Source organism: Vigna unguiculata, chromosome 9 (assembly GCF_037176805.1).
Source record: "Vigna unguiculata cultivar grain cowpea cultivar isolate G323 ecotype 2 chromosome 9, ASM3717680v1, whole genome shotgun sequence".
Taxonomy (NCBI): Eukaryota; Viridiplantae; Streptophyta; class Magnoliopsida; order Fabales; family Fabaceae; genus Vigna; species Vigna unguiculata.
In genome coordinates, this window is record NC_140800.1 from 24,037,501 (window position 1) to 24,050,643 (window position 13,143).

A 13,143-nucleotide genomic window follows, 5' to 3' on the forward strand; every position below is an offset into this window, starting at 1 on the left:
AAAGTCTTGGTGCACGAAAGTTTTGAGTTCGGAGGGTTTTGCACATGGCCAAGGTTGGCGGTGCACCACGGCATAGCTAAATGGCTTGGTGGGGAGTTTTGTGAAAAAATGAAATTCGTGGTTTTTGAGATGTGAGGGTTGGAATGGCCTCCAAATGCCCCCAAATGAATACCATGAAAGTCTTGGTGCACGAAAGTTTTGAGTTGGTTGGGTTTTGCACATGGCCAAGGTTGTCGGTGCACCACGGCATAGCTAAATGGCTTGGTGGGGAGTTTTGTGAAAAAATGAAATTCGTGGTTTTTGAGTTGTGAGGGTTGGATTGGCCTCCAAATGCCCCCAAATGAATACCATGAAAGTCTTGGTGCACGAAAGTTTTGAGTTGGTTGGGTTTTGCACATGGCCAAGTTGGTCGGTGCACCACGGCATAGCTAAATGGCTTGGTGGGGAGTTTTGTGAAAAAATGAAATTCGTGGTTTTTGAGATGTGAGGGTTGGAATGGCCTCCAAATGCCCCCAAATGAATACCATGAAAGTCTTGGTGCACGAAAGTTTTGAGTTGGTTGGGTTTTGCACATGGCCAAGGTTGTCGGTGCACCACGGCATAGCTAAATGGCTTGGTGGGGAGTTTTGTGAAAAAATGAAATTCGTGGTTTTTGAGTTGTGAGGGTTGGATTGGCCTCCAAATGCCCCCAAATGAATACCATGAAAGTCTTGGTGCACGAAAGTTTTGAGTTGGTTGGGTTTTGCACATGGCCAAGGTTGTCGGTGCACCGCGGCATAGCTAAATGGCTTGGTGGGGAGTTTTGTGAAAAAATGAAATTCGTGGTTTTTGAGATGTGAGGGTTGGAAAGGCCTCCAAATGCCCCCAAATGAATACCATGAAAGTCTTGGTGCACGAAAGTTTTGAGTTCGGAGGGTTTTGCACATGGCCAAGTTTCGCGGTGCACCACGGCATAGCTAAATGGCTTGGTGGGGAGTTTTGTGAAAAAATGAAATTCGTGGTTTTTGAGATGTGAGGGTTGGAAAGGCCTCCAAATGCCCCCAAATGAATACCATGAAAGTCTTGGTGCACGAAAGTTTTGAGTTCGGAGGGTTTTGCACATGGCCAAGGTTGGCGGTGCACCACGGCATAGCTAAATGGCTTGGTGGGGAGTTTTGTGAAAAAATGAAATTCGTGGTTTTTGAGATGTGAGGGTTGGAATGGCCTCCAAATGCCCCCAAATGAATACCATGAAAGTCTTGGTGCACGAAAGTTTTGAGTTGGTTGGGTTTTGCACATGGCCAAGGTTGTCGGTGCACCACGGCATAGCTAAATGGCTTGGTGGGGAGTTTTGTGAAAAAATGAAATTCGTGGTTTTTGAGATGTGAGGGTTGGAAAGGCCTCCAAATGCCCCCAAATGAATACCATGAAAGTCTTGGTGCACGAAAGTTTTGAGTTCGGAGGGTTTTGCACATGGCCAAGGTTGGCGGTGCACCACGGCATAGCTAAATGGCTTGGTGGGGAGTTTTGTGAAAAAATGAATTTCGTGGTTTTTGAGATGTGAGGGTTGGAAAGGCCTCCAAATGCCCCCAAATGAATACCATGAAAGTCTTGGTGCACGAAAGTTTTGAGTTCGGAGGGTTTTGCACATGACCAAGGTTGGCGGTGCACCACGGCATAGCTAAATGGCTTGGTGGGGAGTTTTGTGAAAAAATGAAATTCGTGGTTTTTGAGATGTGAGGGTTGGAAAGGCCTCCAAATGTCCCCAAATGAATACCATGAAATTCTTGGTGCACGAAAGTTTTGAGTTCGGAGGGTTTTGCACATGGCCAAGTTGGTCGGTGCACCGCGGCATAGCTAGATGGCTTGGTGGGGAGATTTGTGAAAAAATGAAATTCGTGGTTTTTGAGATGTGAGGGTTGGAAAGGCCTCCAAATGTCCCCAAATGAATACCATGAAATTCTTGGTGCACGAAAGTTTTGAGTTCGGAGGGTTTTGCACATGGCCAAGTTGGTCGGTGCACCGCGGCATAGCTAGATGGCTTGGTGGGGAGATTTGTGAAAAAATGAAATTCGTGGTTTTTGAGATGTGAGGGTTGGAAAGGCCTCCAAATGTCCCCAAATGAGTACTGTAAAAGTGTTGGTGCACAAAAGTTTTGAATTGGATGCATTTTGCACTTGGCCAAGTTGGTCGGTGCACCGCGACTAGATAGCTTGGTGCCAAAATTTGTCAAATTTAAGACCTTGGCCAAACTGAATGAAATTTTGTGGGGAGGTTCCTGATATTGTTTAGTGGTGGGGAGATTTGTGAAAAAATGAAATTCGTGGTTTTTGAGATGTGAGGGTTGGAAAGGCCTCCAAATGTCCCCAAATGAATACCATGAAATTCTTGGTGCACGAAAGTTTTGAGTTCGGAGGGTTTTGCACATGGCCAAGTTGGTCGGTGCACCGCGGCATAGCTAGATGGCTTGGTGGGGAGATTTGTGAAAAAATGAAATTCGTGGTTTTTGAGATGTGAGGGTTGGAAAGGCCTCCAAATGCCCCCAAATGAATACCATGAAAGTCTTGGTGCACGAAAGTTTTGAGTTCGGAGGGTTTTGCACATGGCCAAGGTTGGCGGTGCACCACGGCATAGCTAAATGGCTTGGTGGGGAGTTTTGTGAAAAAATGAAATTCGTGGTTTTTGAGATGTGAGGGTTGGAATGGCCTCCAAATGCCCCCAAATGAATACCATGAAAGTCTTGGTGCACGAAAGTTTTGAGTTGGTTGGGTTTTGCACATGGCCAAGGTTGTCGGTGCACCACGGCATAGCTAAATGGCTTGGTGGGGAGTTTTGTGAAAAAATGAAATTCGTGGTTTTTGAGTTGTGAGGGTTGGATTGGCCTCCAAATGCCCCCAAATGAATACCATGAAAGTCTTGGTGCACGAAAGTTTTGAGTTGGTTGGGTTTTGCACATGGCCAAGGTTGTCGGTGCACCGCGGCATAGCTAAATGGCTTGGTGGGGAGTTTTGTGAAAAAATGAAATTCGTGGTTTTTGAGATGTGAGGGTTGGAAAGGCCTCCAAATGCCCCCAAATGAATACCATGAAAGTCTTGGTGGACGAAAGTTTTGAGTTCGGAGGGTTTTGCACATGGCCAAGGTTGGCGGTGCACCACGGCATAGCTAAATGGCTTGGTGGGGAGTTTTGTGAAAAAATGAATTTCGTGGTTTTTGAGATGTGAGGGTTGGAAAGGCCTCCAAATGCCCCCAAATGAATACCATGAAAGTCTTGGTGCACGAAAGTTTTGAGTTCGGAGGGTTTTGCACATGACCAAGGTTGGCGGTGCACCACGGCATAGCTAAATGGCTTGGTGGGGAGTTTTGTGAAAAAATGAAATTCGTGGTTTTTGAGATGTGAGGGTTGGAAAGGCCTCCAAATGTCCCCAAATGAATACCATGAAATTCTTGGTGCACGAAAGTTTTGAGTTCGGAGGGTTTTGCACATGGCCAAGTTGGTCGGTGCACCGCGGCATAGCTAGATGGCTTGGTGGGGAGATTTGTGAAAAAATGAAATTCGTGGTTTTTGAGATGTGAGGGTTGGAAAGGCCTCCAAATGTCCCCAAATGAATACCATGAAATTCTTGGTGCACGAAAGTTTTGAGTTCGGAGGGTTTTGCACATGGCCAAGTTGGTCGGTGCACCGCGGCATAGCTAGATGGCTTGGTGGGGAGATTTGTGAAAAAGTGAAATTCGTGGTTTTTGAGATGTGAAGGTTGGAATGGCCTCCAAATGCCCCCAAATGAATACCATGAAAGTCTTGGTGCACGAAAGTTTTGAGTTGGTTGGGTTTTGCACATGGCCAAGTTGGTCGGTGCACCACGGCATAGCTAAATGGCTTGGTGGGGAGTTTTGTGAAAAAATGAAATTCGTGGTTTTTGAGATGTGAGGGTTGGAATGGCCTCCAAATGCCCCCAAATGAATACCATGAAAGTCTTGGTGCACGAAAGTTTTGAGTTGGTTGGGTTTTGCACATGGCCAAGTTGGTCGGTGCACCGCGGCATAGCTAGATGGCTTGGTGGGGAGATTTGTGAAAAAATGAAATTCGTGGTTTTTGAGATGTGAGGGTTGGATTGGCCTCCAAATGCCCCCAAATGAATACCATGAAAGTCTTGGTGCACGAAAGTTTTGAGTTGGTTGGGTTTTGCACATGGCCAAGTTGGTCGGTGCACCACGGCATAGCTAAATGGCTTGGTGGGGAGTTTTGTGAAAAAATGAAATTCGTGGTTTTTGAGTTGTGAGGGTTGGATTGGCCTCCAAATGCCCCCAAATGAATACCATGAAAGTCTTGGTGCACGAAAGTTTTGAGTTGGTTGGGTTTTGCACATGGCCAAGTTGGTCGGTGCACCACGGCATAGCTAAATGGCTTGGTGGGGAGTTTTGTGAAAAAATGAAATTCGTGGTTTTTGAGATGTGAGGGTTGGAATGGCCTCCAAATGCCCCCAAATGAATACCATGAAAGTCTTGGTGCACGAAAGTTTTGAGTTGGTTGGGTTTTGCACATGGCCAAGGTTGTCGGTGCACCACGGCATAGCTAAATGGCTTGGTGGGGAGTTTTGTGAAAAAATGAAATTCGTGGTTTTTGAGTTGTGAGGGTTGGATTGGCCTCCAAATGCCCCCAAATGAATACCATGAAAGTCTTGGTGCACGAAAGTTTTGAGTTGGTTGGGTTTTGCACATGGCCAAGGTTGTCGGTGCACCGCGGCATAGCTAAATGGCTTGGTGGGGAGTTTTGTGAAAAAATGAAATTCGTGGTTTTTGAGATGTGAGGGTTGGAAAGGCCTCCAAATGCCCCCAAATGAATACCATGAAAGTCTTGGTGCACGAAAGTTTTGAGTTCGGAGGGTTTTGCACATGGCCAAGGTTGGCGGTGCACCACGGCATAGCTAGATGGCTTGGTGGGGAGATTTGTGAAAAAATGAAATTCGTGGTTTTTGAGATGTGAGGGTTGGAAAGGCCTCCAAATGTCCCCAAATGAGTACTGTAAAAGTGTTGGTGCACAAAAGTTTTGAATTGGATGCATTTTGCACTTGGCCAAGTTGGTCGGTGCACCGCGACTAGATAGCTTGGTGCCAAAATTTGTCAAATTTAAGACCTTGGCCAAACTGAATGAAATTTTGTGGGGAGGTTCCTGATATTGTTTAGTGGTGGGGAGATTTGTGAAAAAATGAAATTCGTGGTTTTTGAGATGTGAGGGTTGGAAAGGCCTCCAAATGTCCCCAAATGAATACCATGAAATTCTTGGTGCACGAAAGTTTTGAGTTCGGAGGGTTTTGCCCATGGCCAAGTTGGTCGGTGCACCGAGGCATAGCTAGATGGCTTGGTGGGGAGATTTGTGAAAAAATGAAATTCGTGGTTTTTGAGATGTGAGGGTTGGAAAGGCCTCCAAATGCCCCCAAATGAATACCATGAAAGTCTTGGTGCACGAAAGTTTTGAGTTCGGAGGGTTTTGCACATGGCCAAGGTTGGCGGTGCACCACGGCATAGCTAAATGGCTTGGTGGGGAGTTTTGTGAAAAAATGAAATTCGTGGTTTTTGAGATGTGAGGGTTGGAATGGCCTCCAAATGCCCCCAAATGAATACCATGAAAGTCTTGGTGCACGAAAGTTTTGAGTTGGTTGGGTTTTGCACATGGCCAAGGTTGTCGGTGCACCACGGCATAGCTAAATGGCTTGGTGGGGAGTTTTGTGAAAAAATGAAATTCGTGGTTTTTGAGTTGTGAGGGTTGGATTGGCCTCCAAATGCCCCCAAATGAATACCATGAAAGTCTTGGTGCACGAAAGTTTTGAGTTGGTTGGGTTTTGCACATGGCCAAGGTTGTTGGTGCACCGCGGCATAGCTAAATGGCTTGGTGGGGAGTTTTGTGAAAAAATGAAATTCGTGGTTTTTGAGATGTGAGGGTTGGAAAGGCCTCCAAATGCCCCCAAATGAATACCATGAAAGTCTTGGTGCACGAAAGTTTTGAGTTCGGAGGGTTTTGCACATGGCCAAGGTTGGCGGTGCACCACGGCATAGCTAAATGGCTTGGTGGGGAGTTTTGTGAAAAAATGAAATTCGTGGTTTTTGAGATGTGAGGGTTGGAAAGGCCTCCAAATGTCCCCAAATGAATACCATGAAATTCTTGGTGCACGAAAGTTTTGAGTTCGGAGGGTTTTGCACATGGCCAAGTTGGTCGGTGCACCGCGGCATAGCTAGATGGCTTGGTGGGGAGATTTGTGAAAAAATGAAATTCGTGGTTTTTGAGATGTGAGGGTTGGAAAGGCCTCCAAATGTCCCCAAATGAATACCATGAAATTCTTGGTGCACGAAAGTTTTGAGTTCGGAGGGTTTTGCACATGGCCAAGTTGGTCGGTGCACCGCGGCATAGCTAGATGGCTTGGTGGGGAGATTTGTGAAAAAATGAAATTCGTGGTTTTTGAGATGTGAGGGTTGGAAAGGCCTCCAAATGTCCCCAAATGAGTACTGTAAAAGTGTTGGTGCACAAAAGTTTTGAATTGGATGCATTTTGCACTTGGCCAAGTTGGTCGGTGCACCGCGACTAGATAGCTTGGTGCCAAAATTTGTCAAATTTAAGACCTTGGCCAAACTGAATGAAATTTTGTGGGGAGGTTCCTGATATTGTTTAGTGGTGGGGAGATTTGTGAAAAAATGAAATTCGTGGTTTTTGAGATGTGAGGGTTGGAAAGGCCTCCAAATGTCCCCAAATGAATACCATGAAATTCTTGGTGCACGAAAGTTTTGAGTTCGGAGGGTTTTGCACATGGCCAAGTTGGTCGGTGCACCGCGGCATAGCTAGATGGCTTGGTGGGGAGATTTGTGAAAAAATGAAATTCGTGGTTTTTGAGATGTGAGAGTTGGAAAGGCCTCCAAATGCCCCCAAATGAATACCATGAAAGTCTTGGTGCACGAAAGTTTTGAGTTCGGAGGGTTTTGCACATGGCCAAGGTTGGCGGTGCACCACGGCATAGCTAAATGGCTTGGTGGGGAGTTTTGTGAAAAAATGAAATTCGTGGTTTTTGAGTTGTGAGGGTTGGATTGGCCTCCAAATGCCCCCAAATGAATACCATGAAAGTCTTGGTGCACGAAAGTTTTGAGTTGGTTGGGTTTTGCACATGGCCAAGGTTGTCGGTGCACCGCGGCATAGCTAAATGGCTTGGTGGGGAGTTTTGTGAAAAAATGAAATTCGTGGTTTTTGAGATGTGAGGGTTGGAAAGGCCTCCAAATGCCCCCAAATGAATACCATGAAAGTCTTGGTGCACGAAAGTTTTGAGTTCGGAGGGTTTTGCACATGGCCAAGGTTGGCGGTGCACCACGGCATAGCTAGATGGCTTGGTGGGGAGATTTGTGAAAAAATGAAATTCGTGGTTTTTGAGATGTGAGGGTTGGAAAGGCCTCCAAATGTCCCCAAATGAGTACTGTAAAAGTGTTGGTGCACAAAAGTTTTGAATTGGATGCATTTTGCACTTGGCCAAGTTGGTCGGTGCACCGCGACTAGATAGCTTGGTGCCAAAATTTGTCAAATTTAAGACCTTGGCCAAACTGAATGAAATTTTGTGGGGAGGTTCCTGATATTGTTTAGTGGTGGGGAGATTTGTGAAAAAATGAAATTCGTGGTTTTTGAGATGTGAGGGTTGGAAAGGCCTCCAAATGTCCCCAAATGAATACCATGAAATTCTTGGTGCACGAAAGTTTTGAGTTCGGAGGGTTTTGCCCATGGCCAAGTTGGTCGGTGCACCGAGGCATAGCTAGATGGCTTGGTGGGGAGATTTGTGAAAAAATGAAATTCGTGGTTTTTGAGATGTGAGGGTTGGAAAGGCCTCCAAATGCCCCCAAATGAATACCATGAAAGTCTTGGTGCACGAAAGTTTTGAGTTCGGAGGGTTTTGCACATGGCCAAGGTTGGCGGTGCACCACGGCATAGCTAAATGGCTTGGTGGGGAGTTTTGTGAAAAAATGAAATTCGTGGTTTTTGAGATGTGAGGGTTGGAATGGCCTCCAAATGCCCCCAAATGAATACCATGAAAGTCTTGGTGCACGAAAGTTTTGAGTTGGTTGGGTTTTGCACATGGCCAAGGTTGTCGGTGCACCACGGCATAGCTAAATGGCTTGGTGGGGAGTTTTGTGAAAAAATGAAATTCGTGGTTTTTGAGTTGTGAGGGTTGGATTGGCCTCCAAATGCCCCCAAATGAATACCATGAAAGTCTTGGTGCACGAAAGTTTTGAGTTGGTTGGGTTTTGCACATGGCCAAGGTTGTTGGTGCACCGCGGCATAGCTAAATGGCTTGGTGGGGAGTTTTGTGAAAAAATGAAATTCGTGGTTTTTGAGATGTGAGGGTTGGAAAGGCCTCCAAATGCCCCCAAATGAATACCATGAAAGTCTTGGTGCACGAAAGTTTTGAGTTCGGAGGGTTTTGCACATGGCCAAGGTTGGCGGTGCACCACGGCATAGCTAAATGGCTTGGTGGGGAGTTTTGTGAAAAAATGAATTTCGTGGTTTTTGAGATGTGAGGGTTGGAAAGGCCTCCAAATGCCCCCAAATGAATACCATGAAAGTCTTGGTGCACGAAAGTTTTGAGTTCGGAGGGTTTTGCACATGACCAAGGTTGGCGGTGCACCACGGCATAGCTAAATGGCTTGGTGGGGAGTTTTGTGAAAAAATGAAATTCGTGGTTTTTGAGATGTGAGGGTTGGAAAGGCCTCCAAATGTCCCCAAATGAATACCATGAAATTCTTGGTGCACGAAAGTTTTGAGTTCGGAGGGTTTTGCACATGGCCAAGTTGGTCGGTGCACCGCGGCATAGCTAGATGGCTTGGTGGGGAGATTTGTGAAAAAATGAAATTCGTGGTTTTTGAGATGTGAGGGTTGGAAAGGCCTCCAAATGTCCCCAAATGAATACCATGAAATTCTTGGTGCACGAAAGTTTTGAGTTCGGAGGGTTTTGCACATGGCCAAGTTGGTCGGTGCACCGCGGCATAGCTAGATGGCTTGGTGGGGAGATTTGTGAAAAAATGAAATTCGTGGTTTTTGAGATGTGAGGGTTGGAAAGGCCTCCAAATGTCCCCAAATGAGTACTGTAAAAGTGTTGGTGCACAAAAGTTTTGAATTGGATGCATTTTGCACTTGGCCAAGTTGGTCGGTGCACCGCGACTAGATAGCTTGGTGCCAAAATTTGTCAAATTTAAGACCTTGGCCAAACTGAATGAAATTTTGTGGGGAGGTTCCTGATATTGTTTAGTGGTGGGGAGATTTGTGAAAAAATGAAATTCGTGGTTTTTGAGATGTGAGGGTTGGAAAGGCCTCCAAATGTCCCCAAATGAATACCATGAAATTCTTGGTGCACGAAAGTTTTGAGTTCGGAGGGTTTTGCACATGGCCAAGTTGGTCGGTGCACCGCGGCATAGCTAGATGGCTTGGTGGGGAGATTTGTGAAAAAATGAAATTCGTGGTTTTTGAGATGTGAGAGTTGGAAAGGCCTCCAAATGCCCCCAAATGAATACCATGAAAGTCTTGGTGCACGAAAGTTTTGAGTTCGGAGGGTTTTGCACATGGCCAAGGTTGGCGGTGCACCACGGCATAGCTAAATGGCTTGGTGGGGAGTTTTGTGAAAAAATGAAATTCGTGGTTTTTGAGATGTGAGGGTTGGAATGGCCTCCAAATGCCCCCAAATGAATACCATGAAAGTCTTGGTGCACGAAAGTTTTGAGTTGGTTGGGTTTTGCACATGGCCAAGGTTGTCGGTGCACCACGGCATAGCTAAATGGCTTGGTGGGGAGTTTTGTGAAAAAATGAAATTCGTGGTTTTTGAGTTGTGAGGGTTGGATTGGCCTCCAAATGCCCCCAAATGAATACCATGAAAGTCTTGGTGCACGAAAGTTTTGAGTTGGTTGGGTTTTGCACATGGCCAAGGTTGTCGGTGCACCGCGGCATAGCTAAATGGCTTGGTGGGGAGTTTTGTGAAAAAATGAAATTCGTGGTTTTTGAGATGTGAGGGTTGGAAAGGCCTCCAAATGCCCCCAAATGAATACCATGAAAGTCTTGGTGCACGAAAGTTTTGAGTTCGGAGGGTTTTGCACATGGCCAAGGTTGGCGGTGCACCACGGCATAGCTAAATGGCTTGGTGGGGAGTTTTGTGAAAAAATGAATTTCGTGGTTTTTGAGATGTGAGGGTTGGAAAGGCCTCCAAATGCCCCCAAATGAATACCATGAAAGTCTTGGTGCACGAAAGTTTTGAGTTCGGAGGGTTTTGCACATGACCAAGGTTGGCGGTGCACCACGGCATAGCTAAATGGCTTGGTGGGGAGTTTTGTGAAAAAATGAAATTCGTGGTTTTTGAGATGTGAGGGTTGGAAAGGCCTCCAAATGTCCCCAAATGAATACCATGAAATTCTTGGTGCACGAAAGTTTTGAGTTCGGAGGGTTTTGCACATGGCCAAGTTGGTCGGTGCACCGCGGCATAGCTAGATGGCTTGGTGGGGAGATTTGTGAAAAAATGAAATTCGTGGTTTTTGAGATGTGAGGGTTGGAAAGGCCTCCAAATGTCCCCAAATGAATACCATGAAATTCTTGGTGCACGAAAGTTTTGAGTTCGGAGGGTTTTGCACATGGCCAAGTTGGTCGGTGCACCGCGGCATAGCTAGATGGCTTGGTGGGGAGATTTGTGAAAAAGTGAAATTCGTGGTTTTTGAGATGTGAAGGTTGGAATGGCCTCCAAATGCCCCCAAATGAATACCATGAAAGTCTTGGTGCACAAAAGTTGAGTTGGTTGGGTTTTACACATGGGCAAGGTTGTCGGTGCACCACGGCATAGCTAAATGGCTTGGTGGGGAGTTTTGTGAAAAAATGAAATTCGTGGTTTTTGAGATGTGAGGGTTGGAAAGGCCTCCAAATGCCCCCAAATGAGTACTGTAAAAGTGTTGGTGCACAAAAGTTTTGAATTGGATGCATTTTGCACATGGCCAAGGTTGGCGGTGCACCACGGCATAGCTAAATGGCTTGGTGGGGAGTTTTGTGAAAAAATGAAATTCGTGGTTTTTGAGATGTGAGGGTTGGATTGGCCTCCAAATGCCCCCAAATGAATACCATGAAAGTCTTGGTGCACGAATGTTTTGAGTTGGTTGGGTTTTGCACATGGCCAAGTTGGTCGGTGCACCACGGCATAGCTAAATGGCTTGGTGGGGAGTTTTGTGAAAAAATGAAATTCGTGGTTTTTGAGTTGTGAGGGTTGGATTGGCCTCCAAATGCCCCCAAATGAATACCATGAAAGTCTTGGTGCACGAAAGTTTTGAGTTGGTTGGCTTTTGCACATGGCCAAGTTGGTCGGTGCACCACGGCATAGCTAAATGGCTTGGTGGGGAGTTTTGTGAAAAAATGAAATTCGTGGTTTTTGAGATGTGAGGGTTGGAATGGCCTCCAAATGCCCCCAAATGAATACCATGAAAGTCTTGGTGCACGAAAGTTTTGAGTTGGTTGGGTTTTGCACATGGCCAAGGTTGTCGGTGCACCACGGCATAGCTAAATGGCTTGGTGGGGAGTTTTGTGAAAAAATGAAATTCGTGGTTTTTGAGATGTGAGGGTTGGAAAGGCCTCCAAATGCCCCCAAATGAATACCATGAAAGTCTTGGTGCACGAAAGTATTGAGTTCGGAGGGTTTTGCACATGGCCAAGGTTCGCGGTGCACCACGGCATAGCTAAATGGCTTGGTGGGGAGTTTTGTGAAAAAATGAAATTCGTGGTTTTTGAGATGTGAGGGTTGGAAAGGCCTCCAAATGCCCCCAAATGAATACCATGAAAGTCTTGGTGCACGAAAGTTTTGAGTTCCGAGGGTTTTGCACATGGCCAAGGTTGGCGGTGCACCACGGCATAGCTAAATGGCTTGGTGGGGAGTTTTGTGAAAAAATGAAATTCGTGGTTTTTGAGATGTGAGGGTTGGAATGGCCTCCAAATGCCCCCAAATGAATACCATGAAAGTCTTGGTGCACGAAAGTTTTGAGTTGGTTGGGTTTTGCACATGGCCAAGGTTGTCGGTGCACCACGGCATAGCTAAATGGCTTGGTGGGGAGTTTTGTGAAAAAATGAAATTCGTGGTTTTTGAGTTGTGAGGGTTGGATTGGCCTCCAAATGCCCCCAAATGAATACCATGAAAGTCTTGGTGCACGAAAGTTTTGAGTTGGTTGGCTTTTGCACATGGCCAAGTTGGTCGGTGCACCACGGCATAGCTAAATGGCTTGGTGGGGAGTTTTGTGAAAAAATGAAATTCGTGGTTTTTGAGATGTGAGGGTTGGAATGGCCTCCAAATGCCCCCAAATGAATACCATGAAAGTCTTGGTGCACGAAAGTTTTGAGTTGGTTGGGTTTTGCACATGGCCAAGGTTGTCGGTGCACCACGGCATAGCTAAATGGCTTGGTGGGGAGTTTTGTGAAAAAATGAAATTCGTGGTTTTTGAGATGTGAGGGTTGGAAAGGCCTCCAAATGCCCCCAAATGAATACCATGAAAGTCTTGGTGCACGAAAGTATTGAGTTCGGAGGGTTTTGCACATGGCCAAGGTTCGCGGTGCACCACGGCATAGCTAAATGGCTTGGTGGGGAGTTTTGTGAAAAAATGAAATTCGTGGTTTTTGAGATGTGAGGGTTGGAAAGGCCTCCAAATGCCCCCAAATGAATACCATGAAAGTCTTGGTGCACGAAAGTTTTGAGTTCCGAGGGTTTTGCACATGGCCAAGGTTGGCGGTGCACCACGACATAGCTAAATGGCTTGGTGGGGAGTTTTGTGAAAAAATGAAATTCGTGGTTTTTGAGATGTGAGGGTTGGAATGGCCTCCAAATGCCCCCAAATGAATACCATGAAAGTCTTGGTGCACGAAAGTTTTGAGTTGGTTGGGTTTTGCACATGGCCAAGGTTGTCGGTGCACCACGGCATAGCTAAATGGCTTGGTGGGGAGTTTTGTGAAAAAATGAAATTCGTGGTTTTTGAGTTGTGAGGGTTGGATTGGCCTCCAAATGCCCCCAAATGAATACCATGAAAGTCTTGGTGCACGAAAGTTTTGAGTTGGTTGGGTTTTGCACATGGCCAAGGTTGTCGGTGCACCGCGGCATAGCTAAATGGCTTGGTGGGGAGTTTTGTGAAAAA